Source organism: Schistocerca serialis, chromosome 3 (genome assembly GCF_023864345.2).
Source record: "Schistocerca serialis cubense isolate TAMUIC-IGC-003099 chromosome 3, iqSchSeri2.2, whole genome shotgun sequence".
In the NCBI taxonomy this organism is placed as follows: domain Eukaryota; kingdom Metazoa; phylum Arthropoda; class Insecta; order Orthoptera; family Acrididae; genus Schistocerca; species Schistocerca serialis.
The window spans coordinates 342,980,721-342,999,322 of NC_064640.1; the positions used below are offsets into that span (position 1 = coordinate 342,980,721).

At 41.7% G+C, this 18,602-nt stretch overlaps 1 protein-coding gene across 4 annotated transcripts in view; it reads left to right on the forward strand.

The window, feature by feature from the left end:
- The window catches only part of LOC126470151 (plasma membrane calcium-transporting ATPase 2-like), a 374,428-nt gene that overhangs the window by 232,294 nt on the left and 123,532 nt on the right, over positions 1-18,602 (forward strand). For all 4 annotated transcript variants that reach the window (XM_050097768.1, XM_050097769.1, XM_050097766.1 and 1 more), the window contains exon 4: positions 1,401-1,511. The gene's annotated coding sequence lies outside the window, so the exon portion shown is untranslated. The remainder of the gene's footprint in view (positions 1-1,400; positions 1,512-18,602) is intronic.

Consider the following 18,602-nt stretch of genomic DNA (forward strand, 5'->3'; position numbering starts at 1 on the left):
GCCGGCAACGCCGTTTGTTTGAAGGGCGAACTTTCTCCATATCAGCCTGTCGTTAGTCGTAGTCTTCTGAAGAATGGAAACATTGTAGAATACTTCTGGCAGTTATGTGACCGTCGATTTACTTCCTCGTTTGGCTCCGAATATTACTCTGGTAAATTGCACTCGATATTTCTCGTCATTTACATTATTAAATCTGAATTATTCTTATTTCATGACAGAGGTAGGAAAATGGTGGTTTAGAGCCCAGGAAGCTCGTTCCAACAAACTGGAGCTTGCTTCGTCAGTTATGCGCGCGTCTTGGCCGTCATTGAGACAAAAAGTGAGCCGTGTTTGACGCAGTTGTATGCTAGCTTAGCGGTCAAGTGTTCGCCCTTCAAGCAGAAGAATGCGTTATTTTTCGCTTCTAATGACAGTGGAGACAAGATTTTTTACCTCTACTTTAAAAAGCCACTAGTAGGCAGACTGGCTTTCAGTTAAGAAATCCTAAGACAACTTCTGCTCCATAAGTTTTGTCGCTATCTTGGTTCTGTACTCTGTAGATATAGAGGTGTTATGTCTGCATACTTCCGTGGTGGTTCTGTAACGCTACTTCATTGTGACCATAGACTGAATACAGAGATCGTTTCGAGGTTGAAAGTTCGTGTTACCCTGCTAATTCGTGTGCTAACTCTTGACAATATGAAATACTTCGTTTTAATGAAGAAATACTCCTTTGGTAACGTTTTAATGATAAGTTGTAACTCGTTTGTATTAGTACAGTGAATTCTAAATAGCGTCTTTTCGTTAATTTATTGAACACAGAAGATAAACATATGAGGTAAATAAATTAGTAGTAATATAGTCGCCCACGTGACCTGAAACAGTCAGATAATGTTAGGAAAGATTTTAGATTTAGATTAATATGCTGGTAGTACCTGTCCTCCTTGCATGTTACGCTGTGCTATCAGATAGCAATGCTGTGTAGTTGAGCAGAACGATGAGGCGAGGGTCTCACAAATTCTGTCACTGACTGTACCGCAACCGATACTGAAAAGGAATAAAAAATTCAAAGGACTTTCTTTTCGGCACGTCCTCGCAGGTTACATATTTTGTGTGTGAATGTAAGAAGTCCACATCCTGGAGACCTGCTTCAATAAACAAGTTTTCAGATTTGTCTGTTCTTAAAGCTTAACTAAAACTATGAACTTCGGTAAGACACTTTCACGTCGAACGAGACGTCTCTCAACTACTTGAAATCAGAAAACGTTGACAGTTTCTAAAACTTACTGCCCAATGATTGAGCAGACATTCAGTAACATTTATGTACAGTGTAGTCAAAGTATGCACTAATTTTTTTGTTAATGCTGTGTAATTGTATGTTCATACGGAAAAATTTATGTATTGTCCTATTTGTGTTTCAGGAAAACGATGATGCGTTCTTGAAAATAAATCCGTATGGCTTAAAAGGAGCTACTGTTTTCAAGAGAGCTGTGTTCCACAGATTTTGAATTAACCCGAAGGATTGTGCTCAGGTATGAGAAAAAATTGTAATTCATTTATGAAGCTCATTTTACGTTTGCACATGAACTGATTAATAAAGAACACAATATGAGCATTAAAAACCGCAAATTTATAGGAAACGCCCCGGAGAAAATAAGAAGTAAGGGAGAAATCGTTATACAGTTTTAACTGTTCTTGAATAGTTACATGCCATTATTGTTTTTGCTTCTTTAACCTTTTGGGTTCCAGTAATATGAAAGAGAACATGATTTAAAACTTTTCTCGTGCTTAGACTGTACCATTGCAGTAAACAACGAATATAAAATTGTCAAAAAGTAAAAAACTCGTTTTAAGGAGGAGGAAGGGATAACGTTAGCAAAGAACTTCACTCAAGAGAGAAGTGGATATACATGTAGTAAAACTAATTGCCTATAAACAAGTTAACGAGAACAATAAAATCAGTCATAAAAGGAACAAGTATTGAAGAATAGCTCGAAGAGTATTACATGTAGCAGGTGATCGAAAAACAGAGTAAAAATATTGACAGTTGTTACAGGAAACAAGCTAAATTAAATGTCCAGGTATGAAGAGCTTTCTCATTGTAGGGAAAATCTAAATAGAATGAGTGTATAGACAATCACAATGAAAAAATAAATAAATACAGGAAAAATGGAGGAATAGAATGGAAGTGAGTGTGGGAACAAATTGAAAAAATGAGGCTTACGTGACGTTTCGAAGAGGGATCATCGAAGTTAGAGTATATATAGTGCTGAAGAATCGAAGATTTCGTATTCTTCACCATCTGGATTTGTGTATTTATTACTCCAGACATCTGTTTCCCTATACTTCTAGGTACTTAATACGGTTCAACTTCTAATGACTGATCGTCATTCTGATAATGTAACGTGTGTAAAAATACGAACACACTCGGGGTATTGGGACTATAGTTGTCCAAAAGAAGTAATAAATCTACAGAGCTATAAATCATATCCCCCATGGTCACGCCTCCAAGAGCCTAGATAATTTCAACATACGGTGCCATCGAATCCACTGAGTTTTGAATGTGTCGGTGATCAATAGCATAACACAGCTTCGTTTTAGGATTTTATCGAAGTTGTATTGGCTGTTGGAAGAGTATAACAAGCGAGTCGCCCACCAGTGAAATTAATGTTCAATAGACAGAGCAAAGAAAGTGAGCCTCGCGCAGAATAATAGAACTGAACTTCTTAAGAAGAAACACTCCAATAAATTGTTACGCGTAAATAAAACGTTCATTCGAAGAAACATTTCCGGGATTAAGAACATCTTAAAATTCTAAATGGTATTCTGGTATAATATCTATGCAGCTGTGCACCTAGTAAGCAGTTCTTTTTTCGTATATGAAGCTCATTCTTTTCATATTAAGATATATACAATCTCCCTGCCTCAGCCTGAAGATGCTCTTAGGCCGAAACTAAGTGACTGAAGCGTTCTCATTGCTCTATTTCTACGGAGTCGCAGAGTTCTTAGGTTGTCGTGAATGAAATGATCAATGTTGTTTGCAACGTGTGGAGCGGCAACCCCTATTGGAATACGGCTCCAAGAATGCATTAAGAGTAACACTACACATTCTAACTGTAAAACTTCTTCGATACGGATTTAGTGGTAGCTGTCCAGAAGAACCTTCATTAGGAGTAGCCAATATTGGCCATTATACCAACTAGCGATGAAGGCTTACGTTCCATATTTCAATGGATGGAGCACTTCAATATGGTGTCCCATTTTTAAAATGTTTCAGTGGAGTAATGCTATTACTGCAGTCTGTCAGGGAAAGACTACTGTTAATACTTTTTACGATTGTGACAAATGTGCTGCAGCTGCATGAATCTTTACTTCTTCGTTAGTAGGTAGCCTGTGCCTAGGAAGGTGTGTCGTTGAACTGTGGAGCCATACCGCACAATTGACAGTGCTTCAGTCAACAACAAAAAATAATTTGTTGTCTAGCATGTGGAGTATGTTCATGCAGGTTCCGCAACTGCAGTATTGATTTTGAATAAAAAAGCCAGCTCTGTTTCCATATTTTATTTTAAAAATCACTACCGGTTTCGGCCTCAAAAGCCATTATCCAGTGACACCTAAATAGTGTCGAAAACCGAACTATAATGTAATTCAGAGAGGGAATAATGTTCCAGTGTGCATCACAAACAGCAAGCGTAATACATAACTGTTGCGAAACATTTCTCTCACAAATTTCATAAAAGCATAATAAAAATATGTAATAAGTCGTGTATTACTAAAAAACAGAAATACGTAACATAAACTAAGTAATGTTGAAAAACTAGTGGAAACAGGAAAGGATATCTTAAGCATTAAAGCACCAATTTGTTCTTCAGTATTATTTAATATGGTACATATTTCTGTAATTTTTTGATTAGAGAATAATTTTTGATTATGCAGCTTTTATCAAGTTTATAAAAAAGCTTTTATGTAACATTTATGTATTATACTTACCGTTGATGATGCATATTGCTACATTCCTCTCTATTTCAGTAATTCCATTACACGTCATTTTTCAATACTATGTAGATCCTACTGGATAATGGCCTTCGGAATCGAAACCAGTCGTGGTTTTCAAAACAAACAGGAAAGTGCAACTGGTGCTGGCATTTTATTCAGGAAAAAACTCTAGGTCCCATCGCTGCCACGTGTCAGAAGTTCAACTTCACAACTCCTCCACTCCCGCAAGGCAAGTTTTTATTTCTGCTAAGTGTCTTGGAACCACATATTCCACACAACCGTACGAGAAGCAATTTGGCGACACCTTCTCGTCATGAACTCAGGTTTTCAACTCCCGAGCGCAATATCTTGTTAGTAAGGTCCTTCGATGTTGGTAAGGCATATGTGATCCCATATCTAATTATTGGTAGTGGCACAGAGTAATATATATCAAATGGAAAAAAATGCAACGGGTCCAGTAATATTCCAGGCTGCAATGTAATATATCGTGACAAATGAAAAGTTTACCAGAATCCAACCCGGATCTGCTGCATTAAACTAGTCCAGCATGGGACGTGTTCCTCACCGCGAAGCACGCCAGACGTGGTGTCCTTGAAATGATCTGTTGCATCTCACGGAACGTGTTCCTAATCGTGATTTGTGACCGCAGCGCTCGCTAGTGGCAGTTCTCGGCTATACTTTGCGCGCAAATCTGAGTTTCTATACGAAAGCAGACGCGCGTACAATAGCTGCGTTAAATCTTTTAGCGATTGTCGAAGAAGAGTGGAGAAGAACGTTTGGACTCGACGGCTTGAACAGCGAACTGCAGCCCGACGAACGCTGCACAGTGCTGTAACAACTATCTGAGATATGTACTAGTACAAATTAATTGTAAAGTCAATCGAATTTCCTTGCATGTATAATATCGATACTCGCGATGTTGTATTTATTACCATCACTCTGAAGTAGCCGGCCGCTGTGGCCGAGCGGTTCTAGGGGCTACAATCTGGAACCGCGCGACCGCTACGGTCGCAGGTTCGAATACTGCCTAGGGCATGGATGTGTGTGATGTCCTGAGGTTAGTTAGGTTTAATTAGTTTCTAAGTTCTAGGGGACTGATGACCTCAGATGTAAAGTCCCATAGTGCTCAGAGGTCCTGCTTACATGGCAGGCGGTCTGTCCATTTGAGCCACCGAGGGCTCAGAGGATAGCGCGACTGCAGGAACTTATCCCTTGGACGCTTCCCGTGAGACCCACATTCCCAACTGTCCACAACCTACATTCGTAATGTTCCTAAAGGATATTTGCCCATTCATTCAATTCTTTCTGAACAGTTATCTTCATATAGTTAAAGGCTACCCGGCCATTGACCTCCTCCTGTGCGAATGCGCACACTTACCCGAACTCTTACGGGGATCGTCACTTTAGTTGGCGCGAGTATTGAGATGGCCATATCACAAAAAAAGTTCCACCTTCCCCTACTCATCTAGGCCAATTCGTCGGCCTGGATACCGTAATTTGTCAGGGTCACCTAAGAGGTTTCACCAACACTAGTCCGGTTATGGTAGCCATCATCATGAGATGGGCTCATCGCTCGTGCTCTGTACATTGGTCAATCAACATATTGCATCCGCAGCAGAAGTTGCAGCAATGAACCAACTCCCAACGTATGAGCACCTTCCATTGTTTAGTTTTGCGGAAATTTTTTACTGTTTTCAGGCAGTTTGTTACAATTTTTGGACAATTTTCTCCCAGTGGCCCAAATACCAACAGTAATGCACAGAGGTGCGTTATTTAAACAAATACATACTTGATACATAACTAGTCTATGTAGGAACGTTTCACTGTAAAGTACTCGTCCTTCCACTGTCATTGTGTTAAAACCAGTTATCAGCGCATGATGTCAGTATGAGCAGAGTAGTGGACTTCTAGAAAGAGAGGAAAAAACTCCAAGTTTAAAACTGTATAGCTCACTGGTGCAGCTTCAAAAAAATTACTGCCATGTATAATAGCAGGATTGAAATGGCAGAGGTATGAACTTCTTTAAAAAAAATTATGCGACGAGTACTGCATGTCATAGTCTCTAGTGTCTTGTGCGCCTCTCCTGGCAGCCGGCAGTTAACCGCGCATCTACCACTGCTGTACCGTGATTCTTTTTTTGGGACTGCTATGGCTTCTCCTCTGATGGACGCTGTGAACCGCACCGTAACAAGCGGCTCATTGCACATGGGTGGCTCGCTGTATAAACAGTTATGTCACCTCACATGCCGGGAACAATAGACGTCTGTCACCACACAGCCCGCTGTAGGAACAGATACTCGTCCTCCTCCGTGCAGAGGCAGCTGCCACTAGTCTAATTACAAAATTTGAGAAGTTACTTGAGTCTTAGCGATCTATATTCTGCATAACTATCGAATTTAAAGTATCCGAACACCTACTAATGGACATTAATCCGAAGAGTCCACTGATGGAATCACAAGCTGTGTTTAAAAAAGAAAATCGTGACTGGCGAGGTCGGCACATGAGAGCTGGATTTGCGAAGAATTTGCCGTGTTTCTTCTCGAGGTTTTGGAGTGTAATGTTCTCTAGGAATCCTGTCATGACGTAGCAGTAACGTTCCATTTAGACCAGGCTCATTGAAGAATTGCGCCCGGCGGGCGCGCCAGCGCAAGGCAGTGTAGTTCAGCGCCCCGTCCACGTCCGCGACCGTGTGTCGCTAGTGTCGGCGTAGGAGCTGCGGAGCGAGTGAGACCGCACAACACTGCGCTGCGCTCGACTGTCCCGCAGTCAGATCCAACGTAAAGTAACAGAGGAAGCGCACCTCTGTAAAAGAGGTCGATGAGTGGTAAAACAAGCAAACCATTTACTGTTTAGGTAAGAACTGGTGTTCGTGTGGCAGAATTACTACGCAAAGCTTTAGAAAACAATCTCCAAAACAAGAATCGAACATCTCAGTTGTTTTCTGACCCACAGGTTCATTCTATTAGTACTGCACATGCGCACTCGTCATTATGTACAATAGGTGTCTTCTGAAAAATACAGGGAGAGTCAAAAGTCCTTGGACACCTTCATAAGTTGGAAGATTAAAGGGAAAATTGAAATGTGATGATGGGAACATAGATTTGATGTGGGGCCGCAACTTTTGGAGTGAATGTCATTCATGGCCGCCATCTTCAAATCCACCATTTTGGATTCAAGGAAGGGGATGTATAACATATCAAGTAACACTTGCTTGAGCTCTGGAATTTAGTGGTGTAATTTGTTTTTGTCTATCTTGTACAGTTTGCAGGTTATTAATGTTCAGAGTTTGGAAAATACCTTCATACCGACTGCTGCAACAAATGTTCTACGTGTTGTCCATCTCGTGCAATGCACAACTGTAGTCACCGCAACCACTCTGACTGCACACGGAGGAGAGTGTATCCTGCAATTTGGTCACAGGCGTGTTGAATGCATTCCTCCAGGTGTCTCAAATCACGGATGCTCTCAGCATACGCTATCTGCTTATGATATCCCCACAGATAAAAATCAAGGGGCGTTAAGTGAGGGGATCTGGGCGGCCACTCCATGGGAACACGGCGACCAATCCACTTCCCTGGCAGTTGTTCCTCCAACCATTCACGGACACCAATGCCATAGTGTGGAGGGGCTCCATCGTGCTGAAAATAAGATGGGAAAGTGCCGTCAACGTTCAGTGTAGAAGGGAACACAAGGTCCTACAGCAGCATCAGATACTGTGGTGCAGTTAAGGTGTTGTAAATAAAAAATGGCCCAATGATGTGGGTGTCCCATATGCCACACCATCACCTTCGCTGGACTATGTTCTCGAATTGGAGCAACCCAGTTCGGATTTGCGTCACTCCAGTATCGACAGTTATGTCGATTAACCTCCCCGTTCAAAGTGAAATACGCCTCGTCGCTGGACAGTGTGCCCTTTGCAAACGAAGGATCCAGTCCGTGTTGTTCAGTAGCCCACAGGCAGGACTCCAACCGGCGATCAGGGTCATCCTCGTTAAGTCGATGTTGCATCTGCAGCTTGTAAGGATGCCACTTAATGGTGTGAAATATCCGGACAACGGAGGTTTGGCTTATTCCACATGCTAGGGCCCAACGACGGGTACTTCGTTTAGGACTTTTCACAAACGACGCAACAACCGCAGTTGCAGTTTCCTCAATGGTGGCAGTCCTTGGTAGCCCACTACGTGTCCTATCGTGAACAGAGCCCGTCTCCCCGAATTTGGTGATCACATTGCCGTGCGATACCGGTTTTCTGTCTGGGTGCCGTCTGTTGTAGTCAGCTGCTATTGTTCGGTAGCTGCGTTCCCCTGATACAAGGATGATTTCGATCTTCCGTTCACGTGTCAGACCCATTTTAAAGGCGGGGTCAGGGATTTTCTCTGCCTCGTGATGGCTGGGTGTTGTGTGCTGTCCTTAGGTTAGTTGGGTTTAAGTAGTTCTAAGTTCTAGGGGACTGATGACCATAGATGTTAAGTCCCATAGTGCTCAGAGCCATTTGAACCATTTTTGAACCCATTTTAGATCACCTGGAACAGAGGGCGACATGAATCGGTATCAAGGTAACTTTGAACATTAATAACTTCTAGACAAAAACAAATCACACCACTCAATTCCAGAGCTCAATTGAGTGTTATTTGATGTCATACACCCCCCTTCCCATTAAAAAAAAAAAAATTCAAAATGGCGGATTTCAAGATGGCGGCCATGAATGACATTCACTCCAAAAGTTGTGGCCCCACGTCAAACCTATGTTTCCATCATCACATTCCAATTTTCCCTTTTAGTCTTCCAACTTATGAAGGTGTCCAAGGACTTTAGACTCGCCCTGTATATCAGTTTCTTAAATGAACTAGTCATAAATATTCTATTTTAGAAATAATTTTATGTAAGGGATATAGTGTCTCATTCTGTTAGCAGTTACAAGTAAATATTTTTTGTTATACGTCGGGCTACATCTTTTTGTATGCCTTTTCAGAGTTTAGACATGGGATCCTTAGTTTGCTATTTTGTACGTAATAATTTTAACCGACCAAGTTTGAATACCTATTAAAAAATAGAATTAAGGTTATAAAGCTCTTTAATTCTTACAGTCAACATTGTAAAAGAAGACACTTACGAACGAAGCGCGCGTACAGCGGCATGGCGAGGCTCGGCCACTGCGACAACATACGAATTCGCCCGGGGCGCTGGTCGCAGGCGATCGCGGGCGCTAGCGCCCCAGGGGCACAGTTTGGACGAGCCTGATTTAGACATTGCTCAACATGTATCATGTTCTAAATAACGTCTCTATATACCTAGAAATTGGTCCAAATAATGGAATCGTCTCTACAGCAGTGTTCACGTCATGTGGAAAGATAAGGCAAAAAATGGCATTTCATTGCCACAACACTTCGAAGATGCAACAAACGTATGCTAAAAAAGATAGCCTACATCACGGCTGTTCACTCCCTTCTTGACTGTTGCTGCTCTGTAAGGGATCAACACAGAGTAGGATTCACAGATGACGTTAAGCGAAAAATTCAAAGACTGGCGGCTCACTTCAATAGAATCATGAAATGGTGAGTGAGCGTCAGTGATATCGTGCAAGACACTGGAAGACCGTATTTTGGCATGTAAGTGTGCACGTCATTATGCAGAACATTTGCTTAAATGTACTAAATTCGTTTTAGCAAATAAAAAATATTAGCTTTGTGTCAGTTCGGCAAATGGATCAGGCAACTTCCTAGTAGATGGAACTCCAATAAGCAGAGGAAATTGACCGTACTAATCTATCGTTTCTTTTCTGTAGTAGTAAATTCCTTCCACAATCGAAATTGGTGGACTGCTAGGACTTCAGAGAGAGAGAGTGGAGAACCATTATATATCACAAAAGTTAGTTTGCACTCGATAGCAGACACCACTTGCTTCCCCCTTGCTGAAGTTCCAAAATTCAAACGCTACTGAAGTGATCACAAATACAGTGTGTGCCTGCTAAGTGTCATCAGATACGTTTTCTGACGTGTTCTGGTGTATATTTGCAATTTCGTATTTGCTATTAATAGCCAGAGTCTACACAAATAGTCCTCATGGAATATTTAATGCGATTCACACTGTCGACAGAAAGCGAAGCTTTGTTCCTTGTTGAGAACAAAATTACTTGAAAGCGGAATTTCACCTGGTCATTCAGTAGAGCGGCCCCAAATTAGTTTAGTGCGACATTTCCTCAACCGATATGTATTAATAGCGACATACGAACACGAGGAATAGCCAATATTCCAGCACACCACCGCCCAAGCATAGATACTGACACCCTACATTCATGCCAGTTAAGTAGCAAATGATGTTACAGATTTCACCCATTCAGTTAACAATATATCCTCCCGTCAACATTGTATCATGTGGGAACTTGAGTTATTAAGTTATACAGTGCTTAGAATAGTATCCACACAACAGATTTCGACTAAGGTAGAGTATATCTCATCCCACAAGGGCAGTGCCCATGCACAAGGCGGTAGATGTAATTAGATATCCATTGGACAGTTACTGTACCTAAAACACGTAGAAGAAAAGAATTACATATACAGTGTGTTCCCGTAAGAGCGTGCAAAAATTTAACGGAACATAGAGAATGCTCCACTGAACAATCTGAGGTAGGGAACCTGGGGTCGGAGAAGCCAGCGCCGGCCGCGGTAGCCGTGCGGTTCTGGCGCTGCAGTCTGGAGCCGCGGGACTGCTACGGTCGCAGGTTCGACTCCTGCCTCGGGCATGAGTGTGTGTGATGTCCTTAGGTTAGTTAGGTTTAAGTAGTTCTAGGGGACTGATGACCTCAGATGTAAAGTCCCATAGTGCTCAGAGCCATTTGAACCATTTGAAGGACATCAGGATGCTGGTTTCGTTTACTTCACTTGTACATGAGGTGCCTCTGTTGTATCGTATTTACATTGTCCCATGACTGAACGTACTACCAGTCAACGACAGACCCATCAATTATTCAGTGCTATTCAGAGATGTACAATACATAAGGAGCAATATCGGTACAATTTTGCAGGACTGACTGACATGAACCTTCTGTAAGGGGAAGCACGTTGCAACGCTGTCGCTGATGAAAGGCTGTACAGGGAACGATTTCCTAACAGGCACCATCCGTCACGACGAGTGTGTTTCTCTCGATCGACGAATGCGTGAGACTGGTTCATTGGAAAGAGGAAACGAGGGACGTGGCAACATGAGGAACCACGCACATACCAGATTTTGATGAGGCGGTGCTGGAACGCGTTGCAGCGGACTCTAAAACAAGTACTCCTCGTATTGCACGTGAAATGGACGCTGGAGATAATTGCGCGAGACGAGTAGTCCACGAACAACAATTACACCATATCTCCCACAGCGAGTCTGTGCAATACTTACGACTGACGTTGCACCAAGGGTTGCATTCTGTCCGCGGTTGCTCCAACAACGGATTGATCACCAGATTTCCTCTGAATCGTGCTGTTTACTGACGAGGCTTCATTTGATCATGATGGTATTTCGAACAGCAGGAATATCAAAGTGTGGAACGAGGAAAACCCTCACACTGTCGTATAGTCACACCATAAAGTACGTTTCGCTGTGAATATCTGGGCTGGCATTGTAGGCAACAATCTCATTGGGCCACATCTTCTACCTGGCCGTCTGAATGGCCACCTGTACTTTAGGTTCGTGCAAAAAGTTCTGAGTTGCTGGAGAACGTACCGGTCACTTTCCATCTGACGTGGACATAACATGACAGCGCACCGCACCGCCTCGCCTCAGTGTGGATGTCCGCAACCATCTGAATGCTTCACTTCCTGGTCGCTGGATTGGAAGAGGTGGTTCTGTTCCATGGTCTGCGAGGTCACCTGACCCGAATCCCCTTCATTATTTCCTATGGGGAGATCTAAAGTCACTTGTGTATGAGACCCCAGTTGATACGGAGTTGGAATTAATTGCCAGAATGGTAGCTGCCGGTGATGAGATTCTAAACACACCAGGGAAATTTGTCAAGGTGCGTCAGAATCTTGTTGGCCGATGTTGTGCTTGCATTGAATTTGATGGCCGTCAGTTTCAGCTCATTTTGTGTGGTATAGTACAAATGGTAAGTTCATTGTGTCAGTGATGGTATTCGCAATTAATTGTAACTAATACAATTAAAAAGTACATATTACTGTGATTTTATTCAAGCTGGTTTCTCCGACCCCCAGGTTCCCTATCTCAGATTGTCAGTGGTGAATCCTCTATGTCCTGTTAAATTTTTGCGTGTTCTTACGGGAACAACCTGTATAAATTCAGGCATCCTCCCATCGGACATCAAAACGTACATGGACAAGGAGCTGGTGATGTCACAGCGTGGAAATCCACGTTCAACTACATTGCGAAGTGTGAAATGAACAGCCCGGCGTGTCAGGTACACGCCTTGTGGATAGGAACGTGGCCAATGAGATGGGGCATTTTTTTACCTCACAAGCAGACCTGAGGAGACGCCATATTGTATAGAATTCACCGTGTACTTGGCGACTTTTATATAGCACGTGGTATGGCTATAAGCTGTTAAAAAGCCTCGGCACATTCTCTCGAAAACGCGTCAAGGTACGATTTGTTATAATGCAGTGACAGGAAACCATACATTGGTAGTCGAAGGCTTCCCACATTTAATGCTTTTAGTGTTGTAACCTGTGTTCTCTGAAAGTATACCGCTCTAGTGCCGCGGCACAATAATCCATCAAAATCGCTACAGTTTTTTTTGTAAATTTTGTGTCAAATATCAAATTATGAAATTTGAAGATAGAACTGTCAGTGTCAGCGATATAACTGAGGTGCTGTAGCCATGATGCTGTAATGTAGTTAGTAGAATCATGAACTATAGAGTGTTGGCAGAATCACGTGTAGTTACTTAGAATTTTTTTCTGTCCTTTTGTTTACGCAAAGATTCTGGGTCTTTCTTATTAATTTCATAGCAGTGTTATCTACAGTGCTATAAATAACGTATTCGCTGCAATTCTCGTTGCATAGGCCAACGACTGGAATGTTTTTTTCCTATGGACCAGAGATCTTATCGTGACTATTGGTCTAGGTCAAAAAGCAAACATACATTATACACTGGAGGTTTTTGATGTTAAGAAACTTTGTATGAGATATATGTCCACCTATCTCGTTGTTTTATGGACTGCCCCATGTTCGTATCTTGCCAGCTAATATCTTCCTCCGTGATGGCGAACAGCTTTGAAAAATCTCCTATTGCATTCGAATGAAATTACGAAACGAATCCCAGTCTTGAAATCTCTCTGAAGTGCCCTACTTCAGAGTAATGGTAGTAAATACAGCATCGCGAGTATGGACATTATACTTCAACGATGGTCAATTTAAAACCGAAAATGGCAAGGAGATTCGATTGAGTTTATAAATAATTAGTACTAGTATGTATCAGATCTTTGTACAGCACTATATAGCGTTCGTCGGGCAGCAGTTCGCTGTTCAAGCGGTCGAGTCCAAAACGTTCTTCTCCACTCTTCTTCGATAATCGCTAAAAGATTTAACGCAGCTATTGTACGCGCATCTGCTTTCGTATAGAAACTCAGATTTGCGCGCCAAGTATAGCCGAGAACTGCCACTAGCGACCGCTGCGATCACAAATCACGATTAGGAACACGTTCCGTGAGATGTAACAGATCATTCCAAGGACACCATGTCTGACGTTCCTCACAATGAGAAACACGCCCCATTTGAGGACGGCTCTAGGTGTAACTGACACTGCACAGCCTTCCCAGAATTCCTATTACATGTAATCTATGGAAATTAGGAAATAATCTTATGTGCCTGTTGTAACACTGTATGCCAGGCGAACGAACGATACTAGCAAATCGGCCGAACAAGTGTTTTGTAACCCACTGCATCTTACGTTTATGAATTAAATTTCCCTAAAATGTCTGTCCAACGTCTATTTTCGCTTTATGTGATTATTTCACTGTAGGTCGCTGCTTATGGTGACTGTTAGATATTTTACGGTAGTTACTGTTTCCACCAATAGAGTAATTGTACAGTAAAGGATTACTCATTTTGTGTCTGCTCATTGTTACATTTATTTACATCCAGTCTGTGTACCAATCTTCGAATCTCAGCAATTTACTGCAACCTCCCAGCACTGCTGTCTTCCTATAGACAGCTGCATCATTTGCGAACAGCCTGCGCGTATTACGATAAGCGACCTAAGTATGCTTTGTGAACATACTGTTGCTCCCCACCCAAAAACACCTACCTGGAGAGGAAATTTAGCGGTTTATATGCATTGAAGTGTCGCCTACATCGTAGCTCCACAGGTAAATTACACCCTTGCATAGTCAAGCAAAACATACTGAAAACGCTTATCAGCCACGTTTTTTTTATGGTGATCCCACACAGGAGTGTAGCGTGTTCTGCTCTCTTCTTGGAGAAACACACCCATATCTAACCCACGTTTGCATTCCCTAATGTGGAGTCATCTTCCTCTTACACACAGAGCCTACATTATAGCTCCACAGCTTCTCCCACAAACTCAGATTGCTTACTGTGTGTGTTGACCTACGTAAGCATCTGTAAATCACGGTTATGTGGGTGTAGGCAAGGAATGAAAGTTGTTATGTTACGGATGGTAACGGAATCTTTTTCTGTGCAGTGAATCTCAATTCAGCATCGTTAGCTTAGGAGAGATTAAAAGTTGCATCTGGTGTGTTAATCTCACACTGCAAAGCATTTGTTAACTAATGATCGTTTTAAGAGTTGACCTATGTCTCAATATAAAATATTAATGTGCGATGTCTCACTTCGACAAGAAAGGCTCCATACTTTAGACGTACGCAATTGGTCAGAAACTGTCCGATAAGCTTGTAAGGGTATTGCAAGGTATGTTGTGCTGAGAAATTGCCAAGAAAAAAAATCCAATACGTTGCGCCATTTGCGAGTTAATTTTCTTTGAAGTTGGCCAATCAGGCCGTTGCGCACGCAAATTCAACCGGCCTGAGATACAATTAGTGTCTGTTGTTGCCCCCCCCCCCCTCCCCCCAAAGTGTAGATGATAGCACACGAGACAGCTCCGATTCGATCCTTACTACCGTCACATGTCCAATTTTTGTATCGCTTTCTTGTTTGGTCTTAATTCTTCTGGCGACAGCGTCTCTGGCGGGCGGTTAAGTTTGCACGCACAGTGGGGTGACGTAAGTTCAATGCTTATCAACTGACGAACGGCGCAACGTATCGAAGTTTTCAATAAGTTACTTCTCAGCGAAGCCTATCCTGAAACATCCTTCCAGGCTTTCCAGACTATTTCTGACCACACTGTATAATCATAAAGCATTTTCTGCTAACTCTGCCCTGGTACTTCTGACTATACATCCCTAATGAAATGTAAACTGTACAGAACAGTCGGAAGTCTACTTACCATCAATGTCTCCTCATGTTCAAAGTATCACGGAAATTAAAGTGTGTGACAGTAGTTTGAAGATGTAATAAATGTGCTAATGTGTTAAAATGAAGGTTAGCGTCATTCAACGAAATTAAATTACTAGTGAAAATTATCGTTTTACCCAACTGCACCTCAGTTATTCGGTAGTTAGAACGGTAAACCGTCGAATTTTATAAGACGATGTCTTGTTTCTGGAAACATCCCCCAGACTGTGGCTAAGCCATGCCTCTGCAATATCCTTTCTTATAGGCGTGCTTGTCCTGCAAGGATCGCAGGAGAGCTGTGAAGTTTGGAACGTAGGGGACGAGGTACTGGCAGAATTGAAGCTGTGAGGACGGGTCGTGAGTTGTGCTTGGGTAGCTCAGATGGTAAAGCACTTGCCTGCGAAAGGCAAAGGTCCCGAGTTCGAGTCTCGGTCCGGCACACAGTTTTAATCAGCCAGGAAGTTTCTATGTCCATAGACCGCTGGTTCGAATCTAACCGGAAAGAACCTTGTAACTTATTTGTAAAACGGCTCGACAATCCTCATATATGAAAACCAAATCACAGTTACAAAACTTCACCACACCGATCAGAAACAGAATATTATTGTTTTTTCCTTGCTATTTACATGCGCTTACATTTGCAATCGCTGTTCACACAAGTCACGTTAAAAAAGATATTTTCTAGTTAACTTGACCACACACTTTTTACTTTATTAGAAACAATATTTTTATCTTAGTACGGTCTACATAGTACTTCTTGGTTAAACTTTTGCAGTTTCATCATCTTACATAAGATGAAGTAAGTCTGTTTCAGACGCTAACGTTAGTTTACACTCACAAACATCACAGCCCTTACACGTTCGTGTCACCTGCATGTTGTACACGCTTTACACCTCTCCGTATATCATCATCTTCCTACACCTTGTGTACTGTAGGCGTATGGTGATACCTTCACTACAAGCAATGCTTTCCAAGAAAGTGAATTGTTTGTTCGCAAAGTAAAGGTATTTGTCCGTTTCTCAGACGGAGACTAATGTGAAGTTACATATAATACATCCCACAATCGAAACCACTGCTACAATCAGTTCTCGCTAATGCTATTTTCGTATTTAGTGTGAAACTTTTAAAAACACTTAAGCTTTCCAGGATTCGAACATCTGCCCTCTTCAACGGCAGACGAATGCGATATGCGATGCGCCACGGAACGTCTGGCAGAGGCAGTATCTCTGCCGAGTGCCTTCTACGCAGGAAATCAGTACTAAGTTTTGCCAAGAAAATTTTGTGCTTTAGGTCGTTGCTCATGTCTAATAGTCGACAATCTAGTTATAATATAGTGACCCATTTCTACAATTCCTTACTTTTGAGCGAGCTTAATGATATCGCAGGGAGCAGGGAAAAGAGTGTTCGTCGTTGCGCAGCCGCTCTAAATGGGTGAAGGATAAACGCATCTTCCACAAGGCTTACACTATCAGTGTTAACAAAATTCCCTTCTATTGTTACTTAAAAGCTGTAATTGCGTTTTCCATCACTAAATAGCTAAACTGTTTCTAGTAAAAGTCCGTAAAAATCTCATAACCTCGGCTAACGCTCCTGTAGTAAAAGTATAGCTTTGTCTTAATATACTCCTATACTGTGAAGTCACGAGAGCATCAGCCAGTAACAGAACGTTTTCGATCAGGCCACCGAATTAAAAATTACAGTATTTTGTCAGAATATTGACCGTAAATGCTATTTAAATGTTATCATAAATAATAACAATTATCTGACCCGTATTTTCAACATAAGAAAACAGCCAATTGAAGTACCACTCCTAAGAAACAGTGTAACTTTCATGTAGCAACCATGTACGTCGTACATCACAACTTCGGTCTCAAAAAGGATTGTTTGATTGAGAATGCTGTTTATGCATTTATCCACCAAATACACTGTGCCGATCATAATACCGTTAAATTTTGTGGAATGAATGGCGTTGCCGGCCAGGGTGGCCGAGCGGTTCTAGGCGCTACAGTCTGGAACCGCGCGACCGCTACGGTCGCAGGTTCGAATACTGCCTCGGGCATGGATGTGTGTGATGTCCTTAGGGTAGTTAGGTTTAAGTAGTTCTAAGTTCTAAGGGGCTGATGACCTCAGAAGTTAAGTCCCATAGTGCTTAGAACCATTTTTTGAATGGCGTTACAAACAGTTGGTGCTCAGTAAAATCTGAAAATGGAAAGTACAGATAATTTCACTGAATGACAAAATCACTGACGGATTTTGCAGGTGACTATTTGGTTGGATCGTTTGAGAAATCGTCAGGCAATTTATTTATAATCATCAAAGAATTAAGTGCTTGTCTCTGGTATGTTCATTTCCCTTCTGTATAACAAATTCACTATCAGTGATTAATGTAGGATATCAACACGAGTCAACGAACGGTACCAAGTGGTTAGGCGTACACACAAATGAAAGTGGTAAATGTGGACGGGAAGAAACACAGTATTGAGCTTCTCAAATAGCAAAGTTAGTTAAATTCTAAATAATTGCTAGATTCTGAAAACAAACATTTGCATCTACATTTATTCAGTAATTAAATCTGGCTTAGTTTTTCTGGTGTAACATATCTCACATCAAATGCGCAGAAGCGACCAAGGAGAATGTGTGCTCATGCTACCATAATTTTACCAACATTACAATTGAGAATTTCAGTTCATCCACAAATTTGATAGGATGGTGTTTCGGAGGAAATGTTCCCTCATAAAGCTAACTTCATTTTATATATTGTCACGTAAATAGTGCTTAGTGTCAACATTGCTACAAATAGTTAAGTGACTGGATTGTAGGAAAACGTTGGTATTACTGTGTGCGTTACCATTACGTCTTTCACGTGTTCAAAGTCCGGCAATGTTTCGAAGAGACTGTTTCGGTTTGATAGCTTGCTGAGCTTGGTTAGATCTCATCGCTTCTGGATTGTGATTACTACTTTACCAGTATAGATATGTGAGTGAAAATTGATGTAAATGCGAGTAATTTTAAAAGTTGGAGAATTTTCCCAGCTTTGTGGCCAGGAGAAACTTACTCTCTGAAAAAACTACCGAATTTAAATACTGTGCAAAATATATTAATATAAGAAATAGTTTGTGGACATATAAAAGTGATACTTATAAAAATATGATTAGATATTTGACTTCACATTGCCTGCTATTTCGGAGGAAACCCGCGTGGACAAAAATAGGAGT